Source organism: Panthera tigris, chromosome D3, assembly GCF_018350195.1.
Source record: "Panthera tigris isolate Pti1 chromosome D3, P.tigris_Pti1_mat1.1, whole genome shotgun sequence".
Classification (NCBI taxonomy): Eukaryota; Metazoa; Chordata; class Mammalia; order Carnivora; family Felidae; genus Panthera; species Panthera tigris.
The window spans coordinates 76,930,477-76,944,479 of record NC_056671.1 but is presented as its reverse complement, the minus strand read 5'-3'; the positions used below and the strand labels follow the sequence as shown (position 1 = coordinate 76,944,479).

The following is a 14,003-nucleotide window of genomic DNA, read 5'->3' as shown; positions in this document are numbered from 1 at the left end:
TACACTAAAGTTTCGCACAGCTCTCAGAGTTCAAAACACGTAATACACCGAACTCCTTCCTGAAACTCAATTTCTTGTTTGGCCGAAGACCAAGCCCTTCCCCAACACCTCCCGGATCCAAGGACTCCCCAGTGGCTGTCTTCATGATGTGCTGGAGAAGCGGGTGGGGTTCATTAGCCGGTCTTCCAGCACCTCTCTGTGAGGTGGGCTCACGGGGACTCCCATTCACAAGTCACCTCGATCCCTCGTCGGCCGTGGAGGCTGACACTGTGGCCGGCCAACAGCTCTGAGTCCTCCCCTGTCTTCAGATCCTGACTCCCTGAACCAAACACGGCAGAGTCTCTCTCAAGTGTGGGTTTAAGGCCGGACGGTCTCCCTCACAAGGACTTAAAACGGATACCCCGGCCACATATCTCAGTATTAAAATTATCTTCGGTGTTATCAGACCACAGGTGCCAAAGTGGTCAAGACGATAAAGGAGGAGGGACGCAGTGATGTAGGAACAGGCATAAACTGCTCTGGTCAGATCGCGTGCACACAGAAACCAGCGTTTGGGCCAGTCTCGGCACCTACGGGCAAAACCCAGTTCTGACGCCCATCTGCACTCACCGGCATCACATGCAAAGCCGCAGGGGGAGCCCCCGCAGAGTCAGGCAGAATCAGATCGCTCTGGAAGCTGAGGAAGCAGGTCCGAAACCAAGGGAAGCAGTGCAGACCCGTGCTACTCAAAGTGTGGTCCGGGGACCAGCAGACCACCATGATCTGTGAGCGTGTCAGCCATGCAGAATCTCGTCCCCCACCAGCCCTACGAATCACTACCTGCATTATCCAACGAATCCCCACCTAGCTGGCACGAAAATCAAAGTGTGCGAAATGCTATCTGGACAGGAAGGGCACCCGGACCAGGCATGGGACTCTGGGCGGGAGGCACAAGACACCAGCACCAAGCAGGAGCCGGTATTTGGAAAAGGCAGCATGATTTCAAAACCAGCTCGTCCCGGGTCCGAATCCAGGGTCAGCCGCCCGCTAGTGGTACTACCCGGGACCATTCACTTCACCTCTGTTGGAGCTCGTGGGGGGGGGGGGGGTGGTGTTAATTACACTTCAGAGGGGACGACAAGTATCTAGCATCTAGCACGTGGCAGATTTGCGATCAACGCTGCCTTTCCATCCTGAAGCACACACCTGCCTGGCACGGCTGTCTGGATCCTGTGATGCAGAGGGATAAATGAGGAACTCCCGGGAGAGAAAAGAGGTCCAACCCAGGGGAGCACGGGTTTCTCTAACAAGGAGACATCACATCATTCTCACGCTCTCTTTTTCAACCAAGAGGGGAACTCAACGTCAGTAAATATGAACACCTCAGGGCACCAGAGAAAGTTCACTGCTAAATTAATTGAGATGTCCATCCAACATTCCAGACCAGCCCTGTCCCCACATACGTAGTTTTAAATCTTCTAGTAGTCACATTGGGAAAAAAAAAAAGGGCGAAGGGAGGGTAAACAAATCTTAAGTTCATCCTTTTGATAACTTTAATTTAGTAACAGTTTGTATTCCACCAAAAACGGCATCATTTCAACATGTAATCAACATAAAAAAGCATTAATGAAATATTTTACGTCCCTTTTGTAGACGCCTTCAAACCCTGCTGTGTATCCCACGCCTACAGCTCACCTTGTGAAGACCAGCCACCTTGCAAACTCAGCGGTCGGATGTGGCTAGTGCCCACCCTACTGACAGAGAAGTTTTAGCCAACAGAACGTCATTCACGGATTCCTCGGATCCCTTCTCCACTCAGTCTTCCATCACTACCAAATCCCCACGTGCGAGTTCATGAGTATCCGGCCACTGCCGAGCAAACCCGGGAAGCAGAGGGACATGGGAAAAGACGGAACAGGGGCTGTGGCTAACCTGCCGTACTTTCACAGTCATGGTTTTTGGTTTTTTTAACTCTGGTTAACGTGAATGACATCACCTAGACTATGGCCAGCACGGACTAGAGTGGATTCGTCTGGAAGCAGAGACAAAGTACGAGACGATAACCGCAAAATTCATCCGTTTTCCAACTACAAATGAACGTACGGCCAAGTGGGACCAAGGATACCACCCTCCTGCCTACATGTCGCCCACTTTATGCCAATTTGGGCAGATGTAACTGAAGACCTTACAGACAAGGCAAGAGACGTTCACTGTGTATTTTCCCGGGGGAAAAAAAAATCTACTTAAAAACGAAGTAAAAGGTAGGACAGGAGAAACAATACCCTCTAAGATGAGAAAAGAATGTCAGGGCAAAGGCCCTGCCCCTAAACCAGGGACACTCAGGAACACAGAACGGCTAAGGTTTTAGGGAGGACTTACCACATTCCCGGCTCTCTGCTAAGCACTTTATATACACATTTACTCTTCATAACGACCTTCAAGAAAAGTATGGCCTAGGATCTAAGGAACTTGCTCAAGGTCCCACGGCCAGTTGGTGGCAGAACGCAAGCTTATGTCACCGAAGGCTGGGCAAACAGGTGTCTGTCACTGCGAGCCAGGCAAAGGCAACTGAAAATCTCCATGCACTGAGGCCCCACGCTTCACCACAACACTAGGCACGATCGCTTCTCAAACTAGAGACCTCAAACTACCTCTCCCACTCTCGCCACGTTAAATCAGCAGAACAGTTGAAAACCAGCTTCCCGATGAGTCCCTGTGTGGTTCACGTGACATATGAACTGTAAATACGCACTGGTTCTTACACCACCAAACACATAATAAACACTGGACGGCAGAGAGACGGTGATGACGCATCCTGCCTTGGACCAGGAGGTCAGAGTGCTGGGTTCTAGTTCTACCTACCTACTGACCACCCTCCCTCCCCATTTGGGCTCCCTGTAGAAAATGAGAAGACAAGTATAAATATCTGAAGTATCTCCAGCTAGGGAATCTTCAAAACCAAACCAAAACAAAACAAAACACGGGACTCTGAATTTTCTAACTTAGTAAGTTTTTCAACAATCCAATTACGATTCAGTCCCTAGAAAGAATCTGTTCCTCACAAACAAATGATCAAAATCGATACCCATTACGAGACCCATGAGTCAGCCTCTGGAAAGCAAGAGTTTGTGTCCCACAAAGAAAAGGCTGGGCTGAGACAACCTTCAAGAACGACAACACCTTGATTTTATCTTTAGGCCTCTGTAAACCCTGCAAGATGTCCGGAATCTCCAATTGTGTAAAGTTGTACGAATATCTAACTGGAAACAATACAAAACCTGCATTTTTAGCAACCATCAACTAACTACAGGTTACTTAGTGGGGAATACATGGGACAGCTACAAAGGCCACTCTTGAGTTTGTCTAAAAATTACTTATTTCAGTCTCCAGATTTAGATCACGTAGAATTTGCTCTCCCTGTCTCCTTCTAAAAGAGGAAAAATTCAGAACTTCCTGTCTGCACAAGATGATTCAAAGAATTCTTTTAACTAACTGTGTTTACCTCTTATTGAAACAAAAGATTTTTCTCAGCACGACTTTCAACTTAAGTCCATCCTTTTCAAAGAATAAATAAAAACAAAAACAAAACCATCTCTGTTCCTCTTCCCTTCCAATTTGTATCCTCACCCTACAGTGCCCAGTAAAAAACATAACCTTTTCAAGCCGCTATTTCTCACACTGCCTCTACTGTACAGATTCTCCTCTCTCTGTGATGAACGAAGTCAGGAAAACAGGGATAATTACAAGGGAGACTTGTATTCCCATTACCTTCTCGCCGCGGCCGTCATCAACTGCCGCCTCTAATGTGAACCTTATCAGTGCCTTTACTGTCCAGCACCTACCTGTGCCCGCTCTCAGGCCCTTCCTCCCAGCTTCCACACCCCTAAACCCTTTCCATGGTTTCCTCATGCCTACCAATCCTGCCGCCCCAAAGCAGAACAGCCTAGTGGCGAGGAGCAGGCTTCAAATTGTGTCGCTACGATCATTTATGAACTGGCAGGCCTTGGCCAGGGTCTCTGTGTCACTGTCCCACCTGCACCACGGGGAAAAAAAGAACGCGGCTCATCTCGCTGCTTCGGTACTGCATGGGCAACCAATGGAAAGGATCACCAGACAAGCTACGGTGTCCGCAGGGGTCGGCCGCTAATACTGCTTCCTGCCTCTCTGGAAAGGTCTTGCCCTCCAAGTTTCCAAAGCACGCATCTTACGTTCTTCAGCGCCACCTCCTTTAAGGCCTTGACTATGTAAACCATCACCTTACGGAACCCCAAACGCAACCTTTTCCTTACGTCTTTCTCCTTCTATCGTCTCGGTTCCACGCCAGTCCCTCTCGGTCTAGACCTCCAACCCAAACAGATCCAGGCAGCAAAGGGCACCTCCCACGGCCAACTCAACCCAAACTTGAACTCCCTGTATCACATCCACCTTCCAAATCCATTCTGCCTTCTGAATGCAGTGTCTCACAGACAACCACCACCAGCAGCAAGTAACCTCAAGCAGCAACCTCGGCCCTCTCCTCCGCTCCTTCCTCTCCACCACCCCAACCGCTACCCCACCCACCACGGCTCCATCCCAACGTGGTGCCTTAGATCAAGCCCTCTTCTCTCCTAGATGTGCTGCCGTGGTCCCCTCATTTGACCTCCCTGCCTCCAGCCTCCAGAGCTTCCAGAACCTCCGTTCCGTCCTGAGATAACTGCCTCGGGACCTCTGTCATTAAAAGTGAAGGCTTTCTGCTTCTACTGCCTAAAGTCCCCGGTCAAATGGTCTGTGTGGAATGACCTTCAGAAGTTGGGCCCCTGCCTGCCTCCTCACTTCACCTCCTGCTCTCCCACACCCACCCCTACTCTCCCATCCTCGCTCACAACACCAGGCTCGCTCAGCGCCTTTCCACAGGCTGCCCCATCAGACTCCCGTGCTGTTCCCCCAGTCTCTGCCCGCTTGCCATACCCACTCGGTCCTCTCTCAGCACAGAAGCCACCTCTGCAAGGGCTCCTCCCTCTCCACGCCGGGCACTAGGTGGCTCATTCACATTCCTATCATAGTATCTGCAGGCTACTTCCCACTAGAGGTTTCTCTCTCTGGATTCCTTTTCCCTTGGTACTCCCAGGGCCTAGCACAACATCTGGTGCTTACTAAACATTCGGTATCTGTAAAATGGCGGAAATAATCCCCAAAGTAACATCACTTCCCACTTCTCGGGCTCTCCTCTGTCTCAGCACCACAGCCTTGGTGTGTTCATTCTGTACAATCCTGAACGCTATTTTATCCTCCAAGAAATTTTTTAAAGTATGAAAAAGCTGGGGGCGCCTGGGGGGCTCAGTTAAGTTGAGCTTCCGACTTCCGCTCAGGTCATGATCTCGCAGTTCGTGAGTTTGAGCCCCACATCAGGCTCCTCGCGGACGGTGCGGAACCTGCTTGGGATTCTCTCTCTCTCTCCCTCCCTCTCTCTCTCAAAATAAATAAATAAAAATTTTAGAAAAAGGAGTCTGCTCCCCAAATCTCCCTACTGCATTGCCCAGATCTTGCTTAAGTCTTTTCACTTCCTTAAAAGGCGTAAAAGCTGGATAATAACTACAGATGTTAAAACAACACCCGTATTTTGGCAGTCAAAAAAAAAAAAAAAAAAATCAGGACAAACTATCATTCGTAATACGTTGGTTACGTAACTCAGAGTTCAACAAAGATCTCTGGTACCACTTTCCAGGATTCCGAGTGCTGTTGTTCCGTGTCTTACTGAACCCGAAGACCCATGTGAAGGTTAAACTGCCAAATGTTTCTGAAGAGATTAAAAATAATTGCTGTAGGAAATAAAGGATATTTTACCACTCGCAGCTTTTTTGTTTCCACTTTTGGCTAACTCCGATTAGTTCTGGGTTATAAAGTATGTCATCCACGTTCGTGAGTGGTCTATTACCAACTTCATCTCTCATGTGTCTTCAGATAATGCTCGCCACAATCTCTTGCTTGGGAAGTCTTAACTGTCGCTAACGAGGCCAGATCTCTCTCTCCCACGAGCTAGGAAGAAGTGCTGAATGTATTTTCATTCGAACTTCTAATCCTTGCATACTCACCATTCGACCCAGCCACCCCACGACCCCAAAGTCTTCAGGGAGGAGACATAAAGACTGACGTTCAGACAAAAGCCTGCATGCAAATGTTTGCAGCAGCCTTATCCACAAGCACCCACAACTGGAAATAACCCTGACGTCCCGCAGCCAGAGAACGGATCAACTGTGATAGGCCCACATAGCCGTGTCCAGGTTGGCAACAGAAAAGGAGCCAAGTATGGAGATACACCACAGCATGGATGGCTCTCAAATGCACTTTGCTAAGTGAACGTAGCCGTCCGTGTGGCATTCGAGGGACGGAACACATCAGCGGCTGGCAGGGGTGGGGGTGGGAAGGATCGGTCTACCAACATCCAGCAGGAGGAAAGTTTTGGGGGTGATGGAACCAGTCCCTGAGCCTGCTGGTGGCAGATACACAGCACTATATGCTTGTGCCAAAACCCGTACAACCATTCGCCACGGGGTAAATTTCGCCGGATGTAAATTTAAAAGTTCTTAGAAGTTAATTATTTAACCACGGCTTGGTTAAAGATTATATATAATCAACACAAAGGTGTGGATGTCCTTAATGTTTACCCTGGATGTGGTCACCGTATTGTAGTGATTAGGAAGAGATATCGGGGGAATGAGGAGACGGCCACCCCAAATTGCCCCCAGATACTTTCGGTTTCTCTTGTATTGGCAACCGTCCCGAGGTCCCCACATCAGGGCAACCTCTGCCCCAGCTGGGAACCAGCTAGATGGGAGTTCTAGCAAGGCTGTGAGGAAGGTTATTCGAAACCAACAGAAGATGGACCCCAGGATGCATTTCAAGGGAAGAAATAAAGGAGGACAGGAGACACAACTCTGAAAATTCTAACTCCTCCCAGTCAAGGGGATACACAGAAAATTCCATGTACAGGTTGGCTCCCTTCGTCCCGTAACCCCTTTTTTAAAAAGGAGTCAAAGTGCGTGGGGGCAGGGAATCTCTTTGGGAGAAAAGAGGGGCAAAAGGGAGAGAAGCGAGCCTCTTCTCCTGGACCATGAGGCTGGGGGGCCCTAAAAGCCCCCACTCTGATGTTTCTTAACATAGAAAAACTAATTCGAAGGAAGCAAATGACCAAAATGAAGCTTCAACCACCCCGTGACACTTTCTTTCCAGAGTACCCTCATCAGCCCACACATTCCTCCTCCAGAGGGGATGGCCGTCGTGTCAACCCTGGAGACTGCCGCAGGCAATCCCGACCAGGCTCCAGGTGTGGCTGCCCGCTTGGTGACCGCGGCAGCGAGGGCACAGGCCCGGCCCCCAGCGTGGGGGCCCCCAGTGTGGGTGCCACCCTGTTCCCTCCTGCCTCTTCCAGGAAAGAAGAGTGCTGTCTGCTCATTCTCCGCACTCACATTCACGTTCGCGAGAGCCCAGAAAACTCTGTTCCTCTCCGCGGAGACCTGGGCCTGCTACATTGTTATACCTCAGCCAGAGATCGCCACCTGAGACAAACCTCAGTCCATAGATGAGCCCCTGATTGCTGGCTTGGAGAACCAGCTCTCCAGGCTTAAACAGCACTTGCAGCTGGAAAGACTGGCCTAAATGCAAAACAAATGCGATTTTCCAGGAGCCTTGGGGGGGGGGGGGGAGAGGGGACAGGGAAAGGAGGAGTCACAAAGCTCAAAACCGCGGAGAGAGTCAACCAGAACATTCTGTGACATGCAATGCCCTACAAAAAAAGGGCTCTCCCACATACTATCCGGAAATGGCCACTGCGAGGAGAGGAGGAGACGGCTGTCCAAGTGAAATAAAAAAAAAATCACGGACTTTCTAAAGACAGGAGTGAGGGCCTAAATTATAAAACAGCTGATTGTATTAAGCTAATTAAGGTTTATCATGTTAGCCATCTGAGTTTTAGTTGGCACCAGAAAGGCAGGAACAGCATATCATGCAACGTGGATTGCGATCTGCTTCGCAAGCAGATTTCCACCACGCTCAGACACAGGACCTCTGGCAGTCGAAAATGATGTCGGGTTGAAAACCAATTTTAGCACAGTGATTTGTGAAGAATTCTGTTCCATCGTGTGAGCTATTTACCGGGATACCAGTCCGAGATTACACGTATCTTTATTAAGCACTACACCGCGCATCTGAGCTAACCATGCCCCTCGTTTTCCCTTTCGCCGGTTTTCTCACACCCTGGAGGCTCTGCGATCACATGAAAAAATTCCTAACAATAAAAAACCCTTGCGTGCTTGACACCCTTCACTGCAGATATTCTGCCCACCCACTGCCAGCACACAACTTCCCGATCTTCGGAGATCCTCAGCATTTCAGAAAAGGCGCTCTTCTGCTGAAATGGGAGAGGCACAAGATCCCCTCTTCAAAGTAGGGGAGAAATTTATTTCCAATCCTGCCTTCCGCGAGCGCCTCTTGACTGTACTTCTCCCAAACCAGAAGACAGAACTCCTTCTATCTGTTGCTGACATCGTACTGGAGAGGATTCTGGAGCTGCTGGTTTTTCTGTGTGGGGCAGTTGTAGTCTTTTCACAAGGAACCCCAAGGCAAAAACGTTCAGGGTTCCCCAGAAGCGCTCACTGTCTTTGTTCTTCATCTTGCTACCCTCGTTCCTGCCTTCTCCCCTCTGCTACTCTCAAACCTCTGGTTTTGGGGGTGCCTTAAAATGCCAGCTCGATTCTCACTGCACGCTCTTCAGGCATCAGACATTTTCTACCAGCCACTGCTTATAAAGCTTGGAGTTAACAGGCATCTTTTCACAGATGAAGCCAGACCAGCCGGTTTCCTCCTGGTACTGCATTAGCATTCCACATTAAAATGTATGCCACAAATAATCCAATGGCAAACTCACCGTCCACAGCCCCCAAAATCAATAAAAGCCACTTGACTCGAAGTGAAAAACCTTTCAGGTTAACACAGAGCTCAAGGTAAAAGGAAGGTGATGAATGAACAAAAGGCAAATCTACCTTCAGACTCTTCAAATCCTAAAAAGGAGGCGAGGCTGCCTCGATTTGGCCAAGTCCTTCCTTTTTTTTTTTTTTTTTGTCCTCGACGGGATCACGCTATATGTGTGCTGCTTTAGTCTTTATGCAAAACAGTGCATTCTCCACAAGGCCCTGATGCCTACCATTCTCTAAACTTGCTTCTTTTCCAGGCCTGCCTCTTCTAAAGGACTACCCGCATGCGAGTTAATGAAGTCATTCTGATTTGGTCTGGAGAGCAATACCATCATAAAGTCACTCTAATCCCATTACACTTGGATAACATTAAGAGTATTTCTTCTCCACTCTGAACCCCAAATTCTCTCCAGGGTACCAATCCACTGTCAGTCTGTCTCGGAATGGATCCTCAGATAAACACTTAAATTCATGCTCAAAATATCGTATCTCACCTTGTGAACCTTGACCTTTTGGAAAGACTTTGGCCCAATGTTCAGTTACTGTCACACGGTTGCATTCTCTGCAAATATGAAAGGGTTAAAAGCAGCCCCAGTCAACAGGCCTACAAGGAAAAAAAAGACAGCATGTATGCCTTACAGCATCACTGGAACGCATTTATGCTCATTTCCTAGAACAATATTGTTACCTTTTGGCCTTCATAATAGTCAGAAGTACCCCCAACACCCTTCAGTAGCTTCTAAAAGGAAAAGCACAAAACAGAACATTCCCTGCAAGAGAGAAACAAACAAAAAAAAAAACCAAAAAAACAAAAACAAAAAAAAAAGGCATGCAAAGTAGCATTCTCCAGCAACAAACAAAACTACCATTACAAACCCATCAGTTCATTTTGGTTTTGTTTTGTTAAAAACACAGAGAAAGAGAGAGAGAGAGAGAGACTGCATACACCAAGAGTCCCCACCCTAGCAAGGCACATTTTTTCTTTAATAAGGGTCATAAATCTCAGCTCCTTGTCCATCCCCTAAGCAAAAGCAAAAGGCAGGAAAAGCCCAAGTTAATCTCAGACCTTGCAAACCTGCACCTTTTCTCCCATCTTCTCTGCACAGAATCTTTTAGGGCTCCATTAGTCACATACCAGTGCTGTGTGGTGTCTAAGTGTGCATTCACATACTGTGTTGGGATGGTACCTTCCTGCAAGGTCCTCTGCTTTTGGCTGCCATGAAGGGAGGAAGCTGCTATCCCACTGTAGTAGCTCAGTGACTGCATTGTGTTCAGGAGCTGATCTGCCTCAAACCAGTTTCAGCCGGTTCTGGTCACCCTACATAAAAAAGCTATGGCAACCCTCCCTGAGTTGCCAACAAGTCCCTGAAAATCATCAGCACGGAGGGGATCTCGCTGGGGGTTGCTCTTCCCTTTTAGGTCTTCGTGAGGAGGGGAAGGTCATCGTGTGTCCCCCCACCGCCGCACAAGCACACAGCCTTGGAAATGCTCGCCTCACAAGCACCCCAGAGCCCCTCGGGGCCCATCCCCCCGGCCCCTCCACCCCAAAGCCCACCGCAGACACTGTTTCCCCCTCCTTCTCCTTCCCCCACTTACCTCCCACAACCTGGCTCACATCTTTGTGTACCTGTGTGTCAGTGTGTGTTCTCTGTGTTGGTGGCTGACAAAGAGCCCCCAAGAAAGCAATCTATGTGTGCCTCCTCACACTGGATGCGTCGGCTGCAGGAGCGGCCTCGGCCTCCTAGCAGAGTGGTGCTGGCTTGTTGACCAGGCTCCTCTCTGCCTGTCACCCCCACCCCACCCAGCCCCCTCCTCCCGTCCCTCTCCTCTCTCTCCCAGCCCTGTCACCACCACCACCACCACCACCAGCCGCCCCCCCAGTCTCCTCCTCCTCCAACCTTCTCTTCTTTCAAGCACCTGGGGGGAGAAGTCCAAATCCCTTCACCTCGGGGTAGGAAACTAGGGATGCCTGGGGTGGGGGTGGGGGGGGCGAGTCAAGGGGCAGTGAGAAAGAGGGGCACAGCGGCCTTTCAGGAATCCTCCGTGAGCCGCCAGCGCTGGAGGAGGGGGTGGGGGGGAAGGAGCGGGCTCCTGCGCTCACGTGGCCCCCCTCTCTGAACCTGTGGGGCCTAGCGAAACCGGCTCGTCCTCGGCCCCCCCAAGGAGGCTGGCGGGGCGCGAAGGCCGCCCCGTCCCCAAGGCCAGGGTGGGACAGGCCACTGCAGTCAGGCCAAGGGGCCTGAGCCTCACGCGCTCGCCCCGGCCCGCAGGGGTGGGCACGAGGGGCCGGCGCGCCCGCCTCTCCCCGCAGCCCACCCGCGCGCCCCGTCCTGCGCTGCCCTCGCCCCCTCGCTCGCCCCCCGCCGCCCCTCGCCGCCCCCCGCCCCGCGGGCGCACACCCACCCCCTTCCCGGGGTTGGCCTTCGCAGCGGTCAAGCCCGGGCGTCTGGGCCGCAGCTCGGATGACCTTTGTTCAGCGCGGCGCCGCCGGCTGCTGCTGCTGTGGCTGCTGCTGCTGTCGTCGTAGCGGCGGCGGCGGCGGCGGCGGCTTCCATGTTACGGGCGTGTCATCCGCATTCCCGCTGCCGGGGTCTGTGTGTGCGTGTGCGGTGGAGCGGCCTCGCCGCCGCCGCCGCCGCCGCTGCCGCCGCCTCCCGGGCTGCCGGCTCCCGCGCCCCCCGGGCCGCCCCGCCGCTGCCGCCGCCGCCGCCGCCGCCGCGGCCTCGCCGTGCGCCCGGCCCGGGCCCCGCGCCTCCCCGGGCGGCGCGCTCTAGGCCGCGCGGCGGCGGCGGCGGCGGCGGCGGGGCGGCCCGCCACGCCGGGGCCTACGGCTGGGGGTACGGGCCCGGCGGCGGCGGCGGCCCGAGCGGCGAGCGAACAAAAGGGAGCGCGGCAGAGGGGGAGGGGGCGGCCGGTGGGGGAAGGGAGGATTCGGGGAGAAGGGAGGCGAGAGCGCGAAGCCCCGCAGCCGGGCGGGCGCGGACGCCCGGCCGGCGCCGACTCCGCGGCTGCGAGAGGAGCCCCGCCGACCTGCCAAGTCTCGCCCATACGGGGCCGCCGGGCTGCAGCTTCGCCCCGGAGAGCGGGGTGGTGGTGCCGAGGGGCTGGAGGGAGGGCTGCTGGGGGTTGTTGGGTTTTTTTTTTTTTTTTCCAACGACATTTCGGGCTCTCACCCAGTCCTTGCCGTGGCCCCAAGCCGCAACTTACTCGAGTGGAAGGAAGCAAGGCCTCGCCAAAGATGGTTGAAAAAGACCGTGAGCCTCTACCCAGGATCTTGACGCCAAGGTGGTGTTTTGTTCTCCTCGCAATGGTGGCAAATAAGTAAGAAGAGGGCACGCTATCTTCAGATAAAGGAAATCTGAAATTCTCCCTGGAGGTGGAAGAAGGGGCTCTCCTCTGTCTAGTTAGTGGTTTGGAGCCCTTTTCGCCTTAAACTGAGCCACAAAAGAATGGAAGACACCCCCTGGGGTGGGGAGAAAGCCCTGGTGTAAAAGACACACGTTTTGCTTTCAGAGAAAAAGCCACTGGGGCCAGATTGAAACATGGCATGTTCAGTTCTTGCAGGATTTTTTTTTTTTTTTAAACTGGGGGAATGATACTGAGTAAACAAGATGTAATAGGTAGGTCTTTAAATTCAAGAAGGGAGATGGTGTACAAATATAGCCAGCACATACTGTACATACAGCAGGTGGCCATAGCCTAGAGAACGCAAAAAGATACATGTATAAACCCCGTGCAGCCCACAGAGGTGTGTATAATCGTGAATACAAACGAGAAGGAGACAATACATTACCAACACACGAGGTAGGCTATTTTATCCAGCCCCGGGTCCTGGGTCCTACCTCTTTCACAGACGTGCGCTCAGTTGAAAGGTTTTTTTTAAAAGGAGAAAGAAACCCCACGTCAACCTAATTATGCTAACCCAGGAACCAGGACAAAAATGGAAGGATCTGAAAAACATGTCACCATAAGCCCTTTAAAAAGGCTCACTTGCGTGTGAACGGCCGGGCCGGACTCTAAAGATAACCAATATTATTCCAGTGGCCGTGCAGACTCCCCAGCAGGGGAAGACGTTTCGGTGTATTTTATCTTAAATTAGATTAATTGGTTAATATTTGCAAAGTAGGCTGAAAAGTTGTTGGGTTTTGTTTTTGTTGTTGTTGTCGTTTGTTTTTTTTTCCTTTAAATCTCAGTATGCCTCTCCTTTGCATTAACTTCCATTGAGGAAGCCATTGTTCTCTATTATGGAGACACTATGATGTAAATTGCAAGTAGCATTTTTGCTATTTAAGACTTTTCATGTAAATGAAGCGAATGATTATCTCACGGAAGAGTCGTTGGTCTTTCAAACAGCAAATTGTTGGGAGTTGCACATAAATTGGCACACGTATTTACACATGGCTCGAAAGACCCAGGCAATCTGCACGTTTTGTCACATTCCTCAGTGTTACAGGATGATGAAATTGAAACACCCATCTTCTTTGAGCCTGAAAACGATGCCAGTGCTCTGTGGGTTGAGTTTCAACTTTACCTGGGCTTGATTTCATCTGAAAGGAGGCCTTTTTTTCTTCGCCCAAAGGTGGGCCTCTATTAGTATGCACGTAAAAAACATTCCATGCATTGAAAAGTATACAAGGACCTACTTATCTGAAATCTTGACACAATACACCCATTACGGTATATGAAATTGCATAATACACATATCCAAGTGAGTTGGGTTTCCTAGATTTGGAATCTTTGTTTACTTAAAACACTCTTGCCCCTCCCCCACTCCTTCTCTTAAAAGAGTAGAAAGCACATCACAGCAGTGTTTGAATGGTTTACAAGAATTGTGTTACCAAAACTAAAGTCTCCACGTCTTATTTTTATCATAAAGAGTCGTCAGTGGTACAACTGCCTCGTGGCTTCCTAATGCCAAATACTCTTTGAGCAGAGCTTTTTACAAAGCCCAGCGTTTTGGTCAAGCTCGCTGGAGGAAATTAGGTTGAAAGCACAATTCATCACTTGCACAAACGGCAACAGATAACATTGCATCTGCTTTTAAAAACCATAAACAACCAAAAATAGGAAATAAGA

General features: G+C 50.7%; 1 protein-coding gene across 9 annotated transcripts in view; it reads right to left on the bottom strand.

Annotated features, from left to right (window-relative positions):
* The window catches only part of ZNF532 (zinc finger protein 532), a 110,321-nt gene extending 97,943 nt beyond the window's left edge, over window positions 1-12,378 (bottom strand). For 2 of the 9 annotated variants that reach the window (XM_042961885.1, XM_042961892.1), the window contains exons 1-2: window positions 9,616-9,740; window positions 9,422-9,531 (exon numbers count right to left, since the gene is read on the bottom strand). The gene's annotated coding sequence lies outside the window, so the exon portion shown is untranslated. Of the gene's footprint in view, window positions 1-9,421; window positions 9,532-9,615; window positions 9,741-10,114; window positions 10,440-11,330; window positions 11,559-12,134 lie in introns of those variants that run through there. The other 7 variants (XM_042961886.1, XM_042961887.1, XM_007080465.3 and 4 more) reach the window with 7 other exon arrangements.
* Between the last annotated feature and the right edge of the window lie 1,625 nt (window positions 12,379-14,003).